The sequence below is a fragment of the Lonchura striata genome, chromosome 2, assembly GCF_050655825.1.
Source record: "Lonchura striata isolate lonStrDom1 chromosome 2, ASM5065582v1, whole genome shotgun sequence".
Lineage (NCBI taxonomy): Eukaryota > Metazoa > Chordata > Aves > Passeriformes > Estrildidae > Lonchura > Lonchura striata.
The window spans coordinates 98,488,344-98,509,195 of NC_140704.1; the positions used below are offsets into that span (position 1 = coordinate 98,488,344).

At 38.9% G+C, this 20,852-nt stretch overlaps 1 long non-coding RNA gene across 9 annotated transcripts in view; it reads left to right on the top strand.

Moving 5' to 3' along the window:
- The first annotated feature begins 374 nt into the window (after positions 1 to 374).
- LOC110470892 (uncharacterized) overlaps positions 375 to 20,852 on the top strand; it is a 206,537-nt gene continuing 186,059 nt past the window's right edge. For 2 of the 9 annotated variants that reach the window (XR_014952822.1, XR_014952824.1), the window contains exons 1-3: positions 378 to 7,650; positions 17,797 to 17,968; positions 18,313 to 18,377. This is a non-coding gene — a long non-coding RNA (uncharacterized LOC110470892). Of the gene's footprint in view, positions 7,651 to 17,796; positions 17,969 to 18,312; positions 18,378 to 20,852 lie in introns of all 9 variants that reach the window. The other 7 variants (XR_014952825.1, XR_014952827.1, XR_014952826.1 and 4 more) reach the window with 7 other exon arrangements.

The following is a 20,852-nucleotide window of genomic DNA, read 5'->3' on the forward strand; positions in this document are numbered from 1 at the left end:
GCCAGCAGTAAGGACCAACAGTTTGTAGCACCTTTCCTAAGTTTTGAATTAAAGGAACATATCTAACAGGCTATGTTTTATTTGTGTTCAATCCAGCACTTGAGTCTTCTGGTGCTTCAGAAAATGCATTTGAAGGTGGCTGAGGTATTTCAGTTTGACAAATAAACTAAGCTGTGGTTACTTTCTCAGTATGTTTTGTGTCATGGTGCTAATTTCCCATTCACTTGATTGGGATGCAATGATTTCACGACAGTGTCAGTGCAGGTCTATGGAAAAGACATTATGGTGTCAAAATGAAATGAAACAATGTTAATTTGTCTATGGAAACGGTGTTCCACTGCCAAATTGAAACATAACCCTCAGCTCAGCCACCTTGAGACTTGGCACTCCTGTGCTATCAAAGGACCCCACCACACTGGGTGATTTTACAGTGGTGCACTGAGAAGCTACAAATCTGGATTAAATATTAGAGGAGGTAAGACAATTTGTTTTGTTCTGTGAAACCACAACTGTATAGCATTTCCTAGTGTTACAAGGGCCTTTCACATGTGCTGCACTATCTAAAGCCCAGGGAGAGGGTGGGAATTGAGGGGAGTAAAAGCACTTTTGTAACATTTACTCAGATTTCTTTTGGCTTCCATTGGTTCTCAGCACATCTCATTCCTAGCATTATGTTAATGGATCTTTTTTAGATGAAAAATATTATTAGATTTTACAGTGTTCAGAGCACCTAACCAACATCTGGGACACTGGAGCTCAAATTAAGCAGTATTCTAAATCCAATTTGGGTTTTAATTCCACCAGGATGTTGCACTTCTAGTAAAACAAAAATTTGAACCTAAACCAGAATCCAAGGTGGAAGGAAAACAAGAGTGAAAAAGAATATAAGCAAGTCCAAATCAAAAGACAGGGACTGAGAGAGGAAAGAAGCAATAGGTAAAGGGATATAGAAACTATAAATAAATATTTTCTCTGTTGTTAGGGGTCTACGGAGTTATAGAATCTACTTATCAATCAGTTTGCCTTTTGTTTCCTGTTTCTGGACAGTATGACCACCTTTGAAGAAGGATGATCTTTGATCTCCTGCCCCGGGGTGAGCACCAGCAGATGTTCTTTTGTTCTTCTCTCCATATTCAGTGTCCCTCACCTTCTAAAGCTGAAGTGTGCTCCCCAAAACTGACAGGTGTTTCTCTGTTTGATTGCAAAAAGATGGATTTAGGCTAAATGTGACCTGAAACCTTCAACGTGGAAGGGCCTCCCAGCATGCTTGCAAACTGGTGGGAGGGAAGACTGTTGTAACATCTGCTCTTCTGAGAATATTAGGAAATCACACACAGATGTCAAGAAGAAATAGGCTTGGTCAGTCTGTTAGGAAAGACTCTAGCACCCTCTTTCATCTTGGGTGAATTTCTGGGGTGATTCTGTCTGCTGAGCTTCTCAGTGATTTTTTTTTTTTTCTTGTTTGTGAGATGGGTATAATGTCACTTCCCTGCCTTTTAGAGACATTAGGGGGAAGAAATAAATTACAGGCTTTGTGCTGTCTGAGCAGTACTATAAGACATCATGTAAATACATAAGGCATCATGTGCTGGGCTGGGTGGAAAGGCTAATCATATGAGCACTATATCTAAAGGAAGCCAATCCTTTCTTTACCTGTGCCTCAGCTGGCATAAAAATCTGACACAGGCTAATGAAAGCAATAAAGCTATCTAATCTTATTGATGGCTATGGAGATTTCTTGGACATGAGAAGCTCTGTATTTTATTCTTGTATATTGATAAAGTTGTCTCAGGGCTGTGTACAGCATTTCTAGATGTTCACTGAAGTCCCAGAGCTACAGGCTCTCCTGAGAGTCCAATTGCTGCTTCAGTCTTACTATGTGAGTGGTGCACATCCCTTTTTTTGCATAAAGGTCCTTCTGCCTTTCATTATTCTTCAGGTAGGAAGCATGAATTTGTTGAATCTGGTGCATGTGGTTATGCCAGTAATTTCCTGGAAAATGCCAGGTCCTCCCCTCAACTTTGAGAGGCAGACTGAGCATGGACATTAGTGTTCATACAAATATTTAATGTTCAATTTTCTTGTACAGGCTTTCATGCACCAAACTATGACTGGTATTGCTGCCCCAGGGCAGGATGGCATGAGAATCTTCCCCCATCCCACATCCATTGGACCCCCTTCTCTCTCCAAGTGGTATACATCAAATATCCACTATTGAGAACTCCCTGTAACTTCTCCATTAGTTGCATGCTGCTTCAGTCACTATTTTTCTCAGAGATTCCCAGGCTATATGAATGCCTAAGAGGAAGCTTTTGGCTCTTCAGGCACCATTTGCACATTGTTTTGAAGTGGTTCATATTGTGCTTGTTATAATTGTTAAGATGTGCAACACACAGCTGCAATGTGCAATCCAACTTCAAATTTATTGGGAAGAACTACAACATGAAATATTGCAGACCTCCCAGCTTGTTTCAAACATCTTAGAAAAGTCATTGGAATATTCTGCTATACAGGTTGGGATTAAAATACAGGGATCATTTGTGCTAAATGGGGAAGGCAAATTCACCATATTTTAAGCGTGCTTTATTCAAAGTGAGGCATACCCTCAAACTTTTTTTTTTTTTTGTTTTGTTTTGTTTTGTTTTGTTTAAAGGCAGGAAGACTTCTTCATTTCCAAGGTTTTTTTCTCTCCCTCTCTTCCCCTCCCTCCCCCACGACATACATGCTTGGGCAAACATGCACACAAGCACACTCCTTCTCTTTCTCTGGGTGTAAAACATGGTGGACATCTGGTTTCCAGGCTCAGTCTTCAGCCCCAGAGACAAAGAACAACGTCATTGTTTGAATATGTTCTTTAGAGGCTGACATTTTGGGGAATTTATCTGCTATCCTCCAACAAGTGAGACCATTCCAACACTTTTGTGCACTGTGTAAGCCACATATTAATTTCAAAAATGACATGAATTATCCTAAAATTTTTGGGTAATGTTTGCCCTGTCAACACTGTAATTGAGATGACTGGGCATGTGGAAAGCCTGCATGTGGCAAGAAGCAATCCGTGATACAGATGGGGAGGCAATTTGCATCTACCTGTGCCTAGAATAAGTTCTTCAAGGACTGTAGTCTGCAAGTAGAAGAGGTAATGTGAGACTTTGATCAAAAAAAAAAAGCAGTGGGATATAGTCTTCCACAATACTATGTAATATGGAGGGTGTGTAGCTGTCTTCCAAATGCCAGGTGGACTTCCACTGTGTGTGGGTGGTGGTGGGGGAAAATATTAAAGTTACAGATGTTAGTGTTTCATCAAATAAAACTCTTTGTTGCTTGTGAAATCAGACACAGTAGTAAGGGGAACAAACCACCAAACTTTTAACAGATTTCTGCCCACATCAGCTGAACTCTACAGTCTGTGGTTTGGACCAAGTGGTGGTGCCTCACAGAGTGTATCTCACTGATCATGTCAAACCTGCCTTGTCATTTGGAAGAGGTGTTATGTGCAATATCTGGATTTGTGATGGAAGACATCAGATCAATGACCCAGACTATTCCTTTACATAAACAAACAGAAGCAAAATATCTGTAGCAGTGGAATAATGTCTTAGATATTATGTTCAAAGTGCTAAGAACTACAAACATTTAGGATTTGCAGGAAATCACATCCCTTCTCCTTTCAGTGAGATGGAAATCAGAACAGAGGATGATGAAGGCTGACACCCACTTGAGCTCAAAGGCTTCCAAGGGAGCTGCAGTTCTTGCTTTACATAGGCACGGTGTGGCATTGTAGGAGCAATCCCTACTTGCTTTGAAGTAATGGCAAATCCAGACATTGAGGCTGATTAAACCATCAAGTGTGCCATTGTTATTTAATTTTTTAATTTTTTCTTTCCCAGGGACCCCTAAATACTCTAGGGTTTCCAGCAAGACTTAAATATTGACAAGAGGATTTTAACATAGGTTTATTTCTGGACCTCCCAAAAATTTCATTCAGAATTTCCCAAGTCTGTACAAATGCTCAGAGTCATTGGAATGGGCTTGTTACCAAAGGTAGAGGGGTGTTGATAGTTATTCAATGCAATTTGTATAAATTAGGTGTTTGGGGAATCAGTACAGAGTCTGACTTAGGGCGAGAATTCCCTTCTGTGAGATACTTGAGTAGTGAAAGAACTCAGACTCAGAGCTCTAGAAGACATGGAGCAGAATCCAGGACAGGAAAGGAGTTAGAATGTCTAAACCAGACAAGATTTGTGTCCAAAGGAGAAATTCCAGTGTGCCTCCACATGCTTTTAAAGTGAAGGGCAAATGAAAACTTGATTTTGTTACAGTGAAAAGAAAAATTCCCATTGTGTTCAACAGGGCTGGGATTTCATCCAAGACCTCCACATTACTCTAAGACAATCATGTAGCCCACATTTAATCTTTTAGATTACTCTTTTTAGAAAGAATGTTCTGTTTCCAGAAATTATCAATGTTTTCTAATTTTCTGACTTCATAATCTGCAAAGCCCCTGTCATGACTTCTTTTTATACAACACATTTTTGTTCTTTATTTTTTCTTTCAATCTTGCATATATCATTGTTATGCCCCCAAAGATCAAAGACTTGCAGCATAAGGTAAAAATAACTATTTGCAAATAATAGATACATGCTTTTTAATAAACTTTTAGTATTTAATAAAGCAAAATACCTGGAAAAAATCTGGAAGATGAAGAAATACCAGATATGTTCTTGATTTGACTTGGGACAGGATTTCACCCCACATTTTTATGACAAATATTTAGCACACAGACATTCCACCCCCTTGTATCTCCACCCCCATATATTTCAAAGCAAGAACAGAAGGCAACGCAAAAGTAGCTGCCACTATCCACAAGATAATTCTTTCAAACATCTCTCAGCATTCTAAACCATAATCTAAACTTATGTCCACATAACAAATAACAGCCCTTTGAAATGAACTGAGAAACTGTAAAACCATTAAGAAAATGTGCCATTAAGAAAAGGATTTCAGCATTTCCTATGAAAAAGGTTCCCAATGTATGTATTTCCACATGTTCAGAGAAATGATTAAAGTGTTTATAGCTTTTGTAATTGGTCTCTCTCAATTTAAAAATATAGGCTTTTTTAACATTACATTTCTCTGCCGCTCTTTGTCTAGAATAACATTAATGAAGTCCCATTTTCTAAGTTGCCGAAGGTAGGCAATAGGGAAGCGATGTGTTTAAGAGAATACGTTCTGGAAGCGCGCCGTCTGTCTGCCCGAATCCCAGCCGGCACGGCCTCCCGTTAATGTGTCCATTAGGCACAGCGCGTTCCTGCGGGCTCTGGGGCTGCCGCGCTCCGCGTGACGCTGGGGCGCATATGGCAGCAGGAAAATGGGGCTCATTCTCTCTTTCAGAGCACCCTCTGCATGCTGCTGCCCAAGACAGGGTGTTTGGAGGAAGACACGTAATGGTTTTTCCTTGTTTGGGTCCAGTTGAGGGTGGTCAGCAGCCTGAGAAAGCCAAACTCCATCACCAAATCCCCAAAAGCAGTGGAAAGAAGGAGGGCACTGCTAAATCAGTCCCTTGCCGAAGAGTATCCAGCCCTTTCTATGAGAGCTTTTGCTCTGCTCTGGTAAATATTATAAACATACTGGCTGCACTGATAGAAACCACATGCATGGCCTTGCATTCAATGAGTGAGTGAAACTTGGTCCTGGAGGCCAAAGCCATTTTCATCACCTACAGATCATGGTTTTGGAGTGGATTGTGGCCCTTTTAGGCCAGTCCAGAAGAGAAAGAGAAAGACTTTCACCTAGATTCCAAATGTACACATTTGTTTCATAGTTAAGAATATATACATAATTTTTTTTTGTAGTAACTGTCAGTCAGGTCACATGTAATTTTTTTTCATTCTATTATTTTCTTTTATGCTGTTAATATAAAGCTTTATGGTTTGTTCCATTTGTAAAAGCATATATCAAATGTTTTGTTATTTCTTTTCATAATACCCCAGGAGCGGGTGTTTTACCTTTCCTTTTGTAAATTATCTTAAGTAAAAATTGTCAATCTGGAATTGACAGGTATTTGTTACAGAAAACAAGGCATTGTTCCCACTTTGCTTCATCCACCAACACAGGTGCTGCTGTCATATGTCACAACAATGGGGAAACTTATTAAACTGTAAAAAGCAATAATACTGTAATATAAGGATATGTGGGTGAAAAAGTCTTAGGATGTGTTTGCTGGCTGGAGGTACAAAATTCTATCCTTCATGTAGTTGATCTGCCAATGCTCTGACACTCCCACCAATCTCGTCTTTCCTGGCTTCTTCTTCCAGGAATGCCCTTATAAAGTATTGATATTCCTCCTCTCCCCAACACCCCCCAAAGCTATCAAATAACAGTAGGACAGAGTCATAACTCGATCAGTGAGGTTGTTCCTCACCTGTTGAGTTGCTGACGGAGAAAGGACATGGGGTTTTGCAGGAGCCAGGATTACTCTGGTCTAATAACAGAAAGTCTGGGCCAGTTGCTGGATTATATTGTGGAATGTGTTGGGACTGATGCAAATACCTACAGGCAATTCTTCTGTCAAAGGCTGGCCTAGATACAGCAAAAAAATTCCTAAGTAACTTGTTAAAGAGTCCCCGTTTTGTGAGACTGTCAAAGGAGGCGACAGTGGTCTTTGCTGAGCTGGTGGTGCTACCAACCCTGGGCTGTGGCACTGTTGGCTGGAGAGATCTTAGTCTAGAAAAGGCCTGAGCTGCAGAACTGGGACAGAATTCAACTCACATCACCCGAATTTAGGGTTGAATGTGATCAAATTAGAGCATTGCCATCCTCTGACTGGCAGCAAATCAAATGAGTTCTTTGGGCTTTTTTCCTTCACCACAAAGAACAACAACAGGAACAAATGCTGGGAGAGGAGAGAAAGAAGTGACATAATCTGTGGAAAAGGTTTCCCTTTGTTTCTGCCTGAAGGACTGTTTTGATTTCCAACTGTATCTCAGGTAAGAATGAAACATGATATTAGATTGAATGCACCAGCTGAGTGTAAATGGAAATACCTGCAGTTGAAGAGAGGGAGACATGACACTATGCTGCATTTTTTTAAATCTTTCTGATATTTGTAAAGACCAAGCAGCTCCTGGCCTAGCTTCAAATAGCTGAAACATTGGTCAAGTAATTTTAACTGTCTCAGTCTCATTTGGATCATGGCAGTGGCTGGGGTTATATGGAGTACTCTAAGCTTCCACTATTCCCACCCCCCTGTACTCTAGCCCTTCCCCTAAACCCCATCTTTCCTTTTCTGTGGTATGGGAAAGCTGGTGATTTGGAGCCAGCTACATATGCTTTATGTTTCCTGAAGATTAAAACCCATGTGTAATACTCCATAGTCTGTCAACAGCCAGCTTGGGAAAGAGACCAAGGACTAGAAAGCCAAAACCAGACTGTTAGATCAATCATGGCCAAGATGTGTTTCTCACTTACAAAAGCTAAAAGAAAACCAGCCAGGCAAGAAGTCTGTCCTTTGCAATGTTGGAAGACTGCTGCCCCCATCCTTTGTCTGATTCTCTGTGTGTCAGACTATACACAAATCTGCAAGAGAAGATATTGCTTGTGTGTTTAAAATACTTCTGCCATCAGACAGGGAGAAGACTGCTGTCTACAGTAAGTATCCAGGCTTGGGATAAATAGCTAATGATTTGTGGTCCCTTTGCTTTTTTCTTTTTTTTTTTCCCTTTCTTTTTTTTTTGTTTCTTCTCCTTGGGGTAGTATTAAATAGTAGTCTGAAACTATCTGCTTGTACAGAACTGAACAAAGTGGTATGTGTTCCCAAACACTAAAACCAAGTTGTCAAGACACATCCTCAGAGACAGAGGGTCTTTTTTGTTGTTGCCCAAGAATGTCTTATTTAAAATGGCATTCCTTGTAAAGATGCAAATGCTATTTCTTTTAAAATGTACCAGTACTGAGAATAAAACAAGCAAAAGAGGAAATTAAAACAGTGACAAGAGAGGAGGTCTGGCAAGTTGGCTTTCAACCAAATGACCTCTTGATAGATCAGCTGGGAGCCAGGAATGCATGAGATTACCATGAGCTAGAAAGATTTATAGTTCTTTGTTTGGTCTCTTGGTAAGTTTTCACGTATAGTCAGCTATATGGTGGGCAATGATAGGGGAGAATGGTGGCCAAAAACAATCTGGAACCCCAAATATTTATTGTGATTCCACAAACACACATGAAAGGAAGGAAGTGATTAAATATTTAGAGTATTTGTTTATTTCAAATAACAACAAATACCCTTATAAAGGAAAAACTTTGCATAGACCCTCAAATTTAGCTCTCTCAGGAGAAGCTATTTGCAGGCTGTAAATTTAGCTCCAATTGCATTAGGTATGTACAAGTAACACAAAAAACCACTCTATCGTGGGAGTGGGTGTCTGGGTTTCTGCAATCACTACACAACCTTTCCTGAGCTGAGCACCTGCAGAGGAACATCCCTCTGTGGGGATGCACGGTGGACTGCACTAGCTAAGCATATCCTCAGATTGTGCCAGAGCTTCTCAGAAATTTGCAACTCCTGCAATTTCATCTCCAGAAGTTTGAATGAGTATTTCTATTTTCTCATCATCCAGGTGATCTGGAATGTCTGATCATTTGTAGTTTATGTTATCCAGATTAAAAACTAATATGATGGTGCATTAGATGCCAAAGACATTAAAATGTAAAAGCAAACAGATTACAAAATCTAATTTATGCAGCACTCTGAAATTAATAGGTAGTGCTATCAACTGGTTGTTATGTACTGGTTGTTACAGCCAAGTGTAATCTGAAGGTCTGAACAGTAGATTGAATCCAGGAAGATGGAGTGACTCTGGATATGTAAACCTTGTTAAATAGCAAAGCACACAATTTTATTTTGGGTTGCAAATCCTTTTTGCCAATAATGGGACCATGGAATTTTGAAACAAAAACCACAAGTAACAAAGTAAAGATTCTGGCAACACTCTGGTTTTAAAATGCAATTATTTGCTTCTTTTCCCTATGCAGTATATATGCCATATGTGCATGTAGTATATTCTGTACGTTAGTTCATTATTATTAATTATTTATTTCTTTTTAACCAATGAAGTTGTGTCCTTGTCTGTTTTCTATGAAAAAATATATAAATAATCTGCCCCAGCACAATATCATGTAAGCACCACAATGATGGTGTCTGTAATGTATCATTTACTATTGTCTTTATATGCTCACTTAGTCTCACTTTCTGTTAAACCAATGAATTATATTCTCTTAGTAATTTATTCACTTGTCAAAACTGAATGTTAAGAAACCTGGAGGTTTGCCTTAAACTTATAATAGAATTTAAAGGGCAAGTATTCAAAATTCAGCTTCAAGGTGTGGACCTTTTGCACAACCTTACAAGTGCTTTCTGAGTGTTATCATTTTGTCAGTACAATTCTGACCTGATTTGCATTATTCACATTTCTCTCTTTAACAGGCTGGAATTTGCACATTTAAGTTGCAAGTTATTACAGGCAGCAGTTGATTTGAAGATGCCTTGCAAATGCAAAATAGACACCTTTTGCTGAATGTTCAGCTTTGAAACAAGAGGAGGACCAAAAAGACAGAAAGGCTTTTCAAACAGAAATGTCATGACCTATGGCTTGGGGAAAAGTTTTCAAAAAGATACCACTAATTTCTGATATTGTCAGTTTCCCAGAGTGCTGATTGTGGTTGGGAGATGCTGAATTAAAAAAAAAAAAATAAAAAAAGAAATTGAGAAGTCCAAAAGGAGAGTATGCTTTGAAAATACTAATTTGTGGGAACTGAATGACCCAATCAGTTGGGCAGCTTTGATTGCTCTCTTCACAAATTCCTGAAGAATTCTGGCTGGCATGAAGGAAACCATTCATTTCTAAGGAATTTGGAAATAAAAGAAATTCGAAGTTTAGAAGATAGTGAAGGCCTTCCCACTCAGAAGAGTGCAGCCATAAATATTCAGGAATATGAAGCTCATCTTAAAGCTCCTTACATAATTCGTAGCCAGAAAGAAAACTAACTTCTGTATTTTTAGTCTGACACTGTGTACAACTGCACACTCTATTTTTATCTAGCAAGAACGAGTCCATCAAATACAAATGTAACATGTACAATGATCCTTCATTCTAGCTCTAACACAGATGGTTATCCCTATAACAAATAAATAGGAAGGCTCAGAATTGAGAAAGGATAAGAAAAATTATAACCAAGAGAAAAAAAGTCCCAGTGCAGATGATCTTGTGAGACACTACTTGATCCAACTGCCCTTAAGATCTCATATCTCAAAATCACAGTGGGATAGCAGAGCCTAGGAGCACTTACTGGGGAATACAAATATGGATAACTGCAACTTCAAACTACCTGTTAAACACAGTCATATAGTATTCTGTCAGGCAGGTTCAGGGCAGTTTGCAGATTTTTCCTCTGCAATATACTCTCCAATTTCCCCTGGAGCCATCAAAGTCCAACTCTTCCAGTTCCTTGAAAATCTCAGCACTCTTCAGCATCTTTTTTTTTTTTTTTTAATTTAATATAATTGCTCTTTATGGTAATGTTTGTGTTAGGAATAAAAGTAAGTAAAGGATAGCCTCCTCATTTTTATGAACTTGGACATCTTACTATTAGTTTTCCTCCTGCAATGAAACATTTCTGTGAGGTAGTTTTATGTTGGACCTGCCAATGCTGGCAAGCCTGTGCTGTTGGTGCAGCATGGAGAATACAGAAGTTAAAGTCTATACCCTGTCACTGTTCCTTCAAATGCTTCTAAGTCTTCTTCCCCATTCATCCCATGACTTCTTAGTGTTCTTATCACCAGAACCATTAGTGTTTATTCCTGCTGGTCCATTAATGTTGTAGAGAAAAAATGAGATGAAGATACTAATATCTTTTTGGATTGTTTTGGGGGAATCAGATAAATGTAAAGGAATGCTGAATGAGAAGTCCTGTATTCTAAGCCTGGTCTCTAAGCTCATAGATTCACCACAATCCCTTCCTCAACTATCAAAGTATTTAAGGCAAATCCAGAAACCTTGTCAACTCCTACAGATTATCACAGTGGGCTACAAGACAGGTGCATAGTTAGAGCATTTCCTGAGCTTCTGGGACAAGCCAGCCCTGTCCTTTGTTGCCAACTTGTGGGGTGCCCTTACACTGGTTATTTAAAAGATACTTTTCAAAATCTTGCCTAGAAACATGGTGACAGAGAAAGGTATTCATCTGGGAATGCTTAGAATAACTCAACTGGAGTCAGGATTATTAAATTCTCCTGCTGTCAGTGGCTTGCAATACATAACTTGCACTTACTTGAGTAAGATGCTCTGTTGTGGCCTCTGTTTATATTCTGGTTTTCTGAAACTTTAAGACTTTTATTATGCAAGTTTCATAACATTTAAAAGGTAAATTAGTGATAAATATGTCCACACTTAATAACGTTGAAGTAATATCTTCACCAAACTGCAGAGATTGCAGGGATATTTCAATCTATAGATTTACAAATAATTTATTCAGTTTTTATTTTAACTAGATTTTCTGTATGAATGAATTAAACAGCTGGCAGCTTGCCTGTCTGTTCATTGCTCTGCTCCTTTCCCTCCCATTTCTAATGTTTTGCTCTTGCCCTAGCTGCAAATACAACATCCTTTTTACTTCACAAACATCCTCTCCAAACAAGTTAGACAAGGGAGATGCTGGAGTGTGAAGTGATGTTTCAGGGCAATTCAAAGGCATGTTTTCTTATATGATTTACTAAGTGTTCTCAGAAATATTGTTTCATTTCATAACATTTCCACTTCGTGTTTTTTTGGGGGGGTCAGTTTTTTTGTTTTGTTTTGTTTTTTTGGCAATCTTCTTCCCTAGTACAGTGGAGTAGATTTCTCAATGAGGCCGATGAGATTTGTAATATACCCCAAGTTAATTTAGACAGCAGGTTAGCCCATCAACAAAACTGTGGCCCATATACAAGTCAAATCTGCTTTTTTCCTTGGGCAATGATTTATTTCCCTCTTAAATTGGCTGGACCAGTTAGTTTTTTATTTTTATTAAGTCACACTATTCTTAAATGAAACTATTGATTTAAAGTCAGCTTAGTGAGGATTTAATTTGTTTTCAGGGGATTAGAGCAGGTAACATGGGATAATTTTACAATAAAGTGGAATAGAAGCATTCCTTCACATTACCCTCACCTTTTTTTCTTGCCAGGCTGTACAGACATTACAAATTTTCAAGTGAATTGTGGAAATACATTCATAAATCAGGCCTAATTCCTCTGCCTGCTTAAAGGCTATTCTAAAGAATATTTTCCTTTGACCTTGTCCATGTTTGTCCTTCCATGGGCTGGTGCATCTGATAATTCCACACAAACACAGATTCACACAAAATATTTTTGTCTCCACAGTAGGAATTGTAAACAGGGACATTTGTTGAGAAATACAAGACCAGACATGTCTTTTAATACAGAGGCTACAGAGTGTTTTAAAACACCACTGTATTGCTCACAAACAGAGATGGTTATTGTTGGTATTCCTTGATAGCATATATACTGGGTATGTTGGGGGTTTTTATATAGTACAGTGATTTTAATCTCTGCTCCATGTAACCTCATGAAACCTCTTCCTTCTTTGTAATTCTCATTCAATCACATCTAACACATGATCTAACAATTTCTGGGATTTCACCTCGTGTTGTGCAGTCTGCTTTTGCTGCTTTGCACTCAGTGATTTGAGTATGGGTAGGCTCTACATCTCTGAGTAGCATTACCTCATGATGCTCATAGAAGTCTGTTGGGAAGGACAGAGGTCTATGCTTCTTCTTTTTGGTGGCCTTGCTTGTTTTCTCTTAGCAGTCCTCTGCTTCTGGCAATATATCCTTGCTAGGAAATATTTCAAAGTTCTACATAGCATGTAGAACATGTAGTTGTTCTAGAAACATGCTCTACATAAGGATGTTTCCTATTGCTTACACACATGGACAATGTTCCTCCCATCTCTTTTTTTTTTAACCTATGTGAGGCACATATGTGCTCCACTAAGTTGTGAGAAAAAGGAAAAAAATGCCCTTACAGCAGCACTGAATATAATTTTCTGACCTGGCCTCTATCACTTGTGTTCTGCCTCAGCTTCCCAGCCCCATGGAAGCTGAAATCAGCAGAAGGATAATCCTATTGGCTGCATATTGTCCTCTTCCATGCTTTTCTGTGGTCCCTGTCTCCCCATCTCTGTCTTGTGAGGCATGAGGACTATTTCTCTCTGCTACTACTGAGTGAAGTGGAAAAAAAGATTTTTTTTATTATGTTCTTACTGACATGACTGCCACACTGTTACTTGGGTCTTGAGAATAGAGGTATTTTTTTTTCTTCCACCTGGAAATCCCTAGATTCCTGGTAGAAATGCAGATGGATGTAGATGGACTTACCTCAAATATTTATAAGGGCAAAGGAGAACAGAAAGGAGAATTGGAAGAGCCAGCACAAATACCCAGTTACAGAAGGGCAGCCATTCTCCCTTCCCCTAGGCAAGACAGGCCCAGCAAGAACAGGAAACACCTGCCCTGATGATGGCATCATGTGGTTTCCAGTCTCTGAGGGTTGGGTTTTTTTTTTCAGACTGGGAGAATTGTCCTCCTTTCCTCTCTTCTCCCTTTATTTATCACACCAAGTTCTCCTGAAAAGGAAGGCTTCTTTTTCTCTATTCCTCTTACAATGCATGAATTTTTAAGTTATTTTTCAGTCTCTGTTAACACAGTTGGCTTCTGATTAGACTTTCTATTGTAGGTGTTGCTGATAAAATTTCAGCAGGCACACACTCAGCTCTACATATACATTAAACCAGATGCAGCTCACTGGCTGGGTTTCATGGTTGTTGTTTTGTTTTTTCTCTTTGCTATATAAATGTGAGATCATAAGTAGTAGAGAAAGAAAATGGAGGTATTTCTTGGACGACAGAGGAGAAAAAAGCACATGCTCTCCATTGCACTGCTTACAAGGACTGTGGTTTTTTATTATTTATTAATGGGGGGGAAGAAGGCAAATAAAAAAAAAATAAAAAAAAGCTTTGCACACAGCACACTCTACAGTTTTATGAGATCCACATCTGGAATCCAGAGCATCTCAGGAATCAATCTATCAGATCCTAGTCAATTGTAATAATGCACCTGGGGTGAAATTCTGGCTCCATTAAAGTCAGCTGGAACTTTGCCATTGCAATGCAAAAGTGATGGCTGATGTAGGTTACTCCACATTAACTCTCGGGCAGAGTGGGATGGCTTATAAGTTGCCAATATTTCCAGATTTGGCATAACATTCAGGGAGAAAACATTGTCAATCCCATGATTCTGTACAGAGAGAAAAAGTTAGAGTTATAATGAGGTCATAGTGCTTGTACATTTGGCTGTTACTAAAATAAATAGTCTAAGTGTCCATGAACTTTTTTCATAGGTAGAGGCTTTTAGGATGAAACAGTAATATTGTTGATTGTGCCTCAAGGTCCAGATATATATTTTTGTGTGTGTGTATGTAAGCCTTCCAAAATCCTACTTATAAATATCTATTTTGTTGTGCTTTTTCACATCCTTCCATAGGAAATGCATTTCCAACTGTAAATAGTATATTCCCATTACCTACCCATCAGTCAAATCAGCTCATTTCTAAAATTCAATTAAAAGGGACTCATTGCCATAAATCGAAAATGATATTTTATTGTTACTTTGTAATTTGGAAGAATGAAAATTAAAACAGTAGCTCTGATGGAAAGAAATGGCTACTAAATCATAATGATATTTTGCAGTTTATCTGCTCATTGCTATTTTATTTCAGCTATTTCAGAATGGAAGGACGATGAAGTTACTTACACACTATATACCAGTTTTATTTATTTTTTTGGCTACTCCAAGCACTTGTCTAAATCTTTTTTATGATTGTTTATCTAAGTTTCTCCCAAATGTTTCATCAATTGCTATCCCTGTTCTTTTATTCCATATGTTAACTGCTTCCTGTGTATAAAGACAGTTTGCTTAAATTCCTTTGGCTCTTGACCTCTTCTTACCCTTGGCAGAGACACTCTGTAATTTTGGGGATTTTTTTTTTTGTGCTGAGTATCAATTGAATTGTCTTAGTGTCAGATAAAATGAGCAGAAAGGCCACATATGTGTCATTTAACTTGTGAACTTGGCTACGGATACAATAGATTTCATGAAATGGGTGCAAGGTGGGGGACAACCAGAAGTTGAAGTTCCCATGCTCTGACTACCAATGAAAATTGAAAAGAATAAGCATGTTAAGAAGCATTTATAATCAGCATCAGTGACTAGTAGTAAATAATGAAGATACTGCTGCTCTGAGGAATATGCAGTGCCAAACCTGTGTGAACCCTCTTTAAGATTTAGCAGGAGTTTTACTGGCTGGGGGGAAAAAAAGATCCATTTCAGTTCTGTGTTGCTTCAGTATAGATATGCTGGACTTTTACGCATTCTGCCTAGAAACATCTGTGGAAAAAAGAAGAAGAAAAGAACCACTGGAAACATGGAGCAGAAATGAATTTAGCAGCTGGCAAAGTGAAAAATCACACATACCAAGGAGATTTTGTGCAAGGAGAAGAGATGAGAGCAGGCCATATTTATTAAAACAAAAAGAAAAGAAAAAATAAAAGAAACCACATATCTGCCATATACGATATATAGAAGAAAGCTCTCAGCCTTTTCAGTAGAAAATGTTATCCAGAATACTAGAAGTAATTAAGTTTTCATTTAAGTTGAATACAAATATTTGCAAGAATACACATATGTATAACATCTCTAGGCAATGAAAATCTAGTTTTAAATTTACCCTGGAAGAAAGATTTATGCAGCCATTTCTTATAGGTAAAAACTGGTGCAGAACCACCATAAAGTATGGTTATGTCTAGATACCAGCCCTCTTGAAAGTAAGATCTTTGGCAGTCAGGCAGAGCATGAGACACCTCTCTGTTTGACTCCAGGACAATTCCCGTTGACTTTAATGGAAGCTGTGCCTAAATTAGGGCTATTGCCCAGCCTCTAATGAGGAGAGTACTGTAACTTGGGTTGCTTTCAGGGCTTGGCACCACAGCTGAATTCAGTGCCTCCTTTCCTTTCCATACCTCTCAAGAGTCCCCACAGCAGGTGAGGCTTTTCCCTTCCTTTGCTCTGAAGATTAAATAAAACAAAGGATGTTTTCTGTAAAGCCAGGTACACAGTGCAGTTTTGCCTTCTCTCTAGTTGATGTTCTAATGTGTAACTGTAGGGTTTAATTTTACTTTACATTAATCAAATAACAATAAAGGCCATAAAAACCCCACTAAGAAGCATTTCAAGTTAAGATCCAAAGCTAAATGCCATGGGATTTTGCCTATTGTCTTGTTTAGTCCCTCTGTAAAAAGAGCTAGATAGCAGGAGAAAGAAAGAAAAATTGAGCCTATGTTTTTTTGCATAGAGATGGAGAAAACACATAATAAATTAGGAGGAGAGAGGAGTGAAATAAAGGCCAGAGGTAAACGACGTTTAATTGTGTGAGCTGCTCTTCCTCTTGTGGTTCCTGCCAGCTGCTGCTGCTATTGCTACCTTCCTGTTTTAAGATGAAAGCAATGATGGTAGACACGTGCAGACACACAAAAGAACCTATTTGGACTGGTGTGTCAGCTCATCTTTATCAAATGTTGCACAGGTATATTTTGTTGCCATGCTTCATTACCCCAGAATGGCGTGCCTGAAATGTTTGTCTCTTCTATAAACCCAATAGCTTTCCCAGTGAGTCACATTTGACAGAGCAATAGACAGGTATTTGCTTGCTGGCATCTGTTTGTAAAGCCCGGGCAATTATGTATGTATTATCCATATATATGTGTATATATATATATATATATATATATATATATATATATATACACACATATATATATACACATATAGATGCATATATATATATATATATATATATACACATATAGATGTGTATATATATATATATATATATACATATATACACGGGGGAACACACACACATAAAGATATGTCCATAAACATGCATGCATATGTAGATATATGTCTATAAACACAAAGAACATGAGAGGGAGATGTACTGCTGTATTATTTGTATGTAGAGGGAGACGACATCTATATATGCAATATAAAAGGGATGCTCAGTACAAATACGTGCATGCTTGTACTGTAATTAACATATCCACTTGGATAAAATTAATAAGAGAAAACAAGAGTTTTAATACAAATTTCTTGTTCAAATACATACAGAAGTTTAGTGAAGAATTCAATATTGGAAAAATAGGTGGATGGTCTCTTATGAATATTTTATTTCTAAGGTTTTCCACTGAGGGAAAAAAAGCCCAACGAAATATGAGACATGTCACTTTAGCTTGGAACTAGAGTTAACAGTAACTCTGTTCAAGAGAAGGAGGAAATGAGACTAAAAGGAAGAATAAAAGGAAGCTGGGTTTTTTGTTGTTGTTGATGGTATATTGGGTGGGGTTTTTCTGTTTGTTTCTTTAGTTTTGGTTTTGCTTTTTTTCCCTGGAGGAAAAGAAGGAAAAAGCTCTGAGGGGAGAAGTCAGTCCCAGTATGTGCCTCAGGACCCTTCTGCACAAACAGTCAGCGAGGGTTTGCAGGCACATCTGCAGAGTAAGAGAAAGATTCAGTAACAGTGTGGCTACCTTCATTAGTTTTAAACTAATTCACATGCTAATGCTTGGTGTATTGCTTAAATGTGTCTGATTGTTCACCTGTAACATGATAATATTTTCTCCCTCATAGAAGGGTGAAGCTGGGGGCTCATGAGCTTCTCCCTGACAGCTCCTGCTCCAGCTGTGCTGAAGATGTGCACACACCAAAATGTACGTGTGCCTATAGCTGAGGAGGGAGGACTAACTGCACCTCCAAATACTCTTTTAGATGGAAAGAAGGCTGCAAGCCTGGGAATTGCAAGGTGGGTGCTGCTTTCCCTGCCATCCAGAGCAGAGGGCTAATGGCATAGGGGCAGATGGAGTCCGGGTGTAACCACATAGAATTTGCAGGATAGTTCCATCCCAGTGTGGTAACAGCATTGAAATTACTTGATGGACACTATTTTCATTATTATTACTTTAATGCACCATTGTGGACATGGTCCTGTACCATAAAAGAGTAACGCAAGCAAAACAGAAGCCTTATATATGCAATTACATCCACTGTGCTCAAAAAGAAGACAATTAGCGGAGTGCATTCCCCAGAAAGCCATCCACAGAGGTCAGAGTTCGGGAGTAACATTTCCTTTCTCATCTCTCCCCCCAGAAAACTAGATATTACCAGCATCAAATCATCCACAGAGCACTCTAACTAAAAGGAGAACATTATGGGTAAGTAGCAGGCGCTGTAATTGCCTAAACAAACAGAGTTTAGACAGAAAAACTGTAATTCTAGTGTTTCTAGACTGTGGTTGTGTTTGGGGGGTTTTTGAGTGGTTCATTGGTCATGTATTTTTTGTCTGTTTAGTTGCATATTTTTTGTAAGTTTTGGGTTGGGTTTTTGTGTTGTGGCTTTTGCTGCATCTAATGCTAATAAATAGCATAATGCAGAAAATTCTGCTTTGATTTACTGACAAAAGTAAAATATGAAATTGCACCTTTTACTAAAGTAAAGTTCATGCTTGCTAACAAGACAGTGAGAAATAAAAATGATCTGGACTCCCAGTTTTGAAATTAATCTCTTATTTTGAATATTGAAAACATTTATCATTCTATTTTTTCCCCATTTTAGCATGTGGTAGTAATGCTCAGCTGGAACTGGAAGTGGCTCAGACAGCCTGAAAGATGCTGTCCTTCCTGCAGAAGTGCAAAGGGGACCAGAAATACCAGTGCTTCTGTATTCCGCAAAATTTCCAGTCCATTTGAGCAGACAGATATAGTTGTGATGGGGTTTGGCTCAGTGTTTTTGGGGCACTCAAATCAGTGATTACCCCCTCCTCTCCAGCTGCCCTACTGCAGAGCTCCTCCAACACATGGTGGAAGCACTACCTGGTACTAATGACTGCTAAGCAGCTGCTGCCTTTTACTTCTTGGTCTGCTCACCACCGGTTGGCTTGTGTGAGGAAGGTGGCTTGTCCACACCTGGTTTTGGTACAGGAGACCCCACATAGCTGGGGATAGATCTCCTTTTCATGGGCACATCCTGCAAAAGGACATTGTGGCTCTCATGTAATGTTGGCAGCAAATACGTTGCTTGCTGTGCTTGGAAGTTCCCTCCATCATTTTGTTTCTCATATCCATTTTCATTGCAAGATTTTCAGGATACAGAGTCAACCCCAGGCAGCTTATTCTCAACACCAAACCTTCTCATTTTGGCTGGTGCTAAGGCATTGCTATATTTTGTATGATCAGTAATAGTTTAATAAGCCTGAGAAACTTGAACCTCCCCTTGTCCACTGTGGTGTTCAGTGTCATTTCAGGAACTGCATCACAGGAGTTCTAGGTTTGAGAGGTGCTACTGCATCCACTGCAGATAATATGATGCCTCTTAGGACTCCTCCTACCCTGTATAAACTTCTCCTCATGCAAACCACACAAAAGCAACAGCAGGGCAGGTATGGGAATAAAGGGGAGAAGATCATGGGCTGAGGGGCCAGGGGGAGCTGCTGGAAAGCAGTGGCAGATCATGTAGAGCTGAATGCTGGATAGACCATTGGGTAAAATAATAGCACCTACTGTGTTTGTATCAAATGTCATGGGGATTTTCTTTAATGAAAGGCCACTTAGGTTCCTGTTTTTTCCCCCCACACTGGAATCAAGGGCAGGGGAACAAGAAATACATTTACAGTTGCCTTGCAGCTTTTTGGTCCAGTGTATTATACCGAATGCAACTGTGCATCTCTATATTACCTTCCCTTTAATGATATGTCTCGTGGTCAGATTTTTGGGGAGCATGATGGCAATTGCAGTGAGCCCCTTCCCAGGCATAGATAATGGCATAACCAGGTCTGCTTGTTGTTAGTCATCAGCCCTGTATCTGACCTCTGTGCATGTGTGCATCTAATGACAAAAATGTGTGTTGATAAGCAGCATTTTATGGAAGAGTTATTTGCTTAATATATTATTCTGGCTTAACATCTGCATGTGGATTGGAAACTGTCAGAGTGAAACAGAGTAATTTTAAAAGGTATATGACAGTATAAAGATGGTGTGAGGTAACCTACTGGGACAGTCGTGGTGAAATCACATTGGCAAAAATAAGGGTTGACCTGTTACTTGGAAGAAAGAAGCCAATTTATAACTATGGTATGTTACTGTGTTAAATAACTAATTTTACTTTTATTTTAATCTGAACACTTGATAGTCTTAAATTCGTTAGAAGTCATTTGGTCTCTTTGGTTTGTACTAGTTTAGGATTTCTCTTCTCTTCTCTTCTCTTCTCTTCTCTTCTCTTCTCTTCTCTTCTCTTCTCTTCTCTTCTCTTCTCTTCTCTTCTCTTCTCTTCTCTCTTCTCTCTTCTCTCTTCTCTCTTCTCTCTTCTCTCTTCTCTCTCTTCTCTCTCTTCTCTCTCTTCTCTCTCTTCTCTCTCTTCTCTCTTCTCTCTTCTCTCTTCTCTCTTCTCTTCTCTTCTCTCTTCCCTTTCCCTTTCCCTTTTTTCTTTTCCTTTTTTATTTTTCTTTTTTGCAAGGCAATGTTGGTTGAGTATCTTCAAGAAAATGAAGTACTGGCAAGGGGGCAGAAAATCATGCCTGTTATTTCATGTAGCCAAAGAAAGAAGCAACACCTTGGAGGTGAATGATAGATATTATTATAAAAGAGTTGTAGCTCAGGGCAGGTGAGCAGTGTGTTAATGAGGAGCCACCTTCT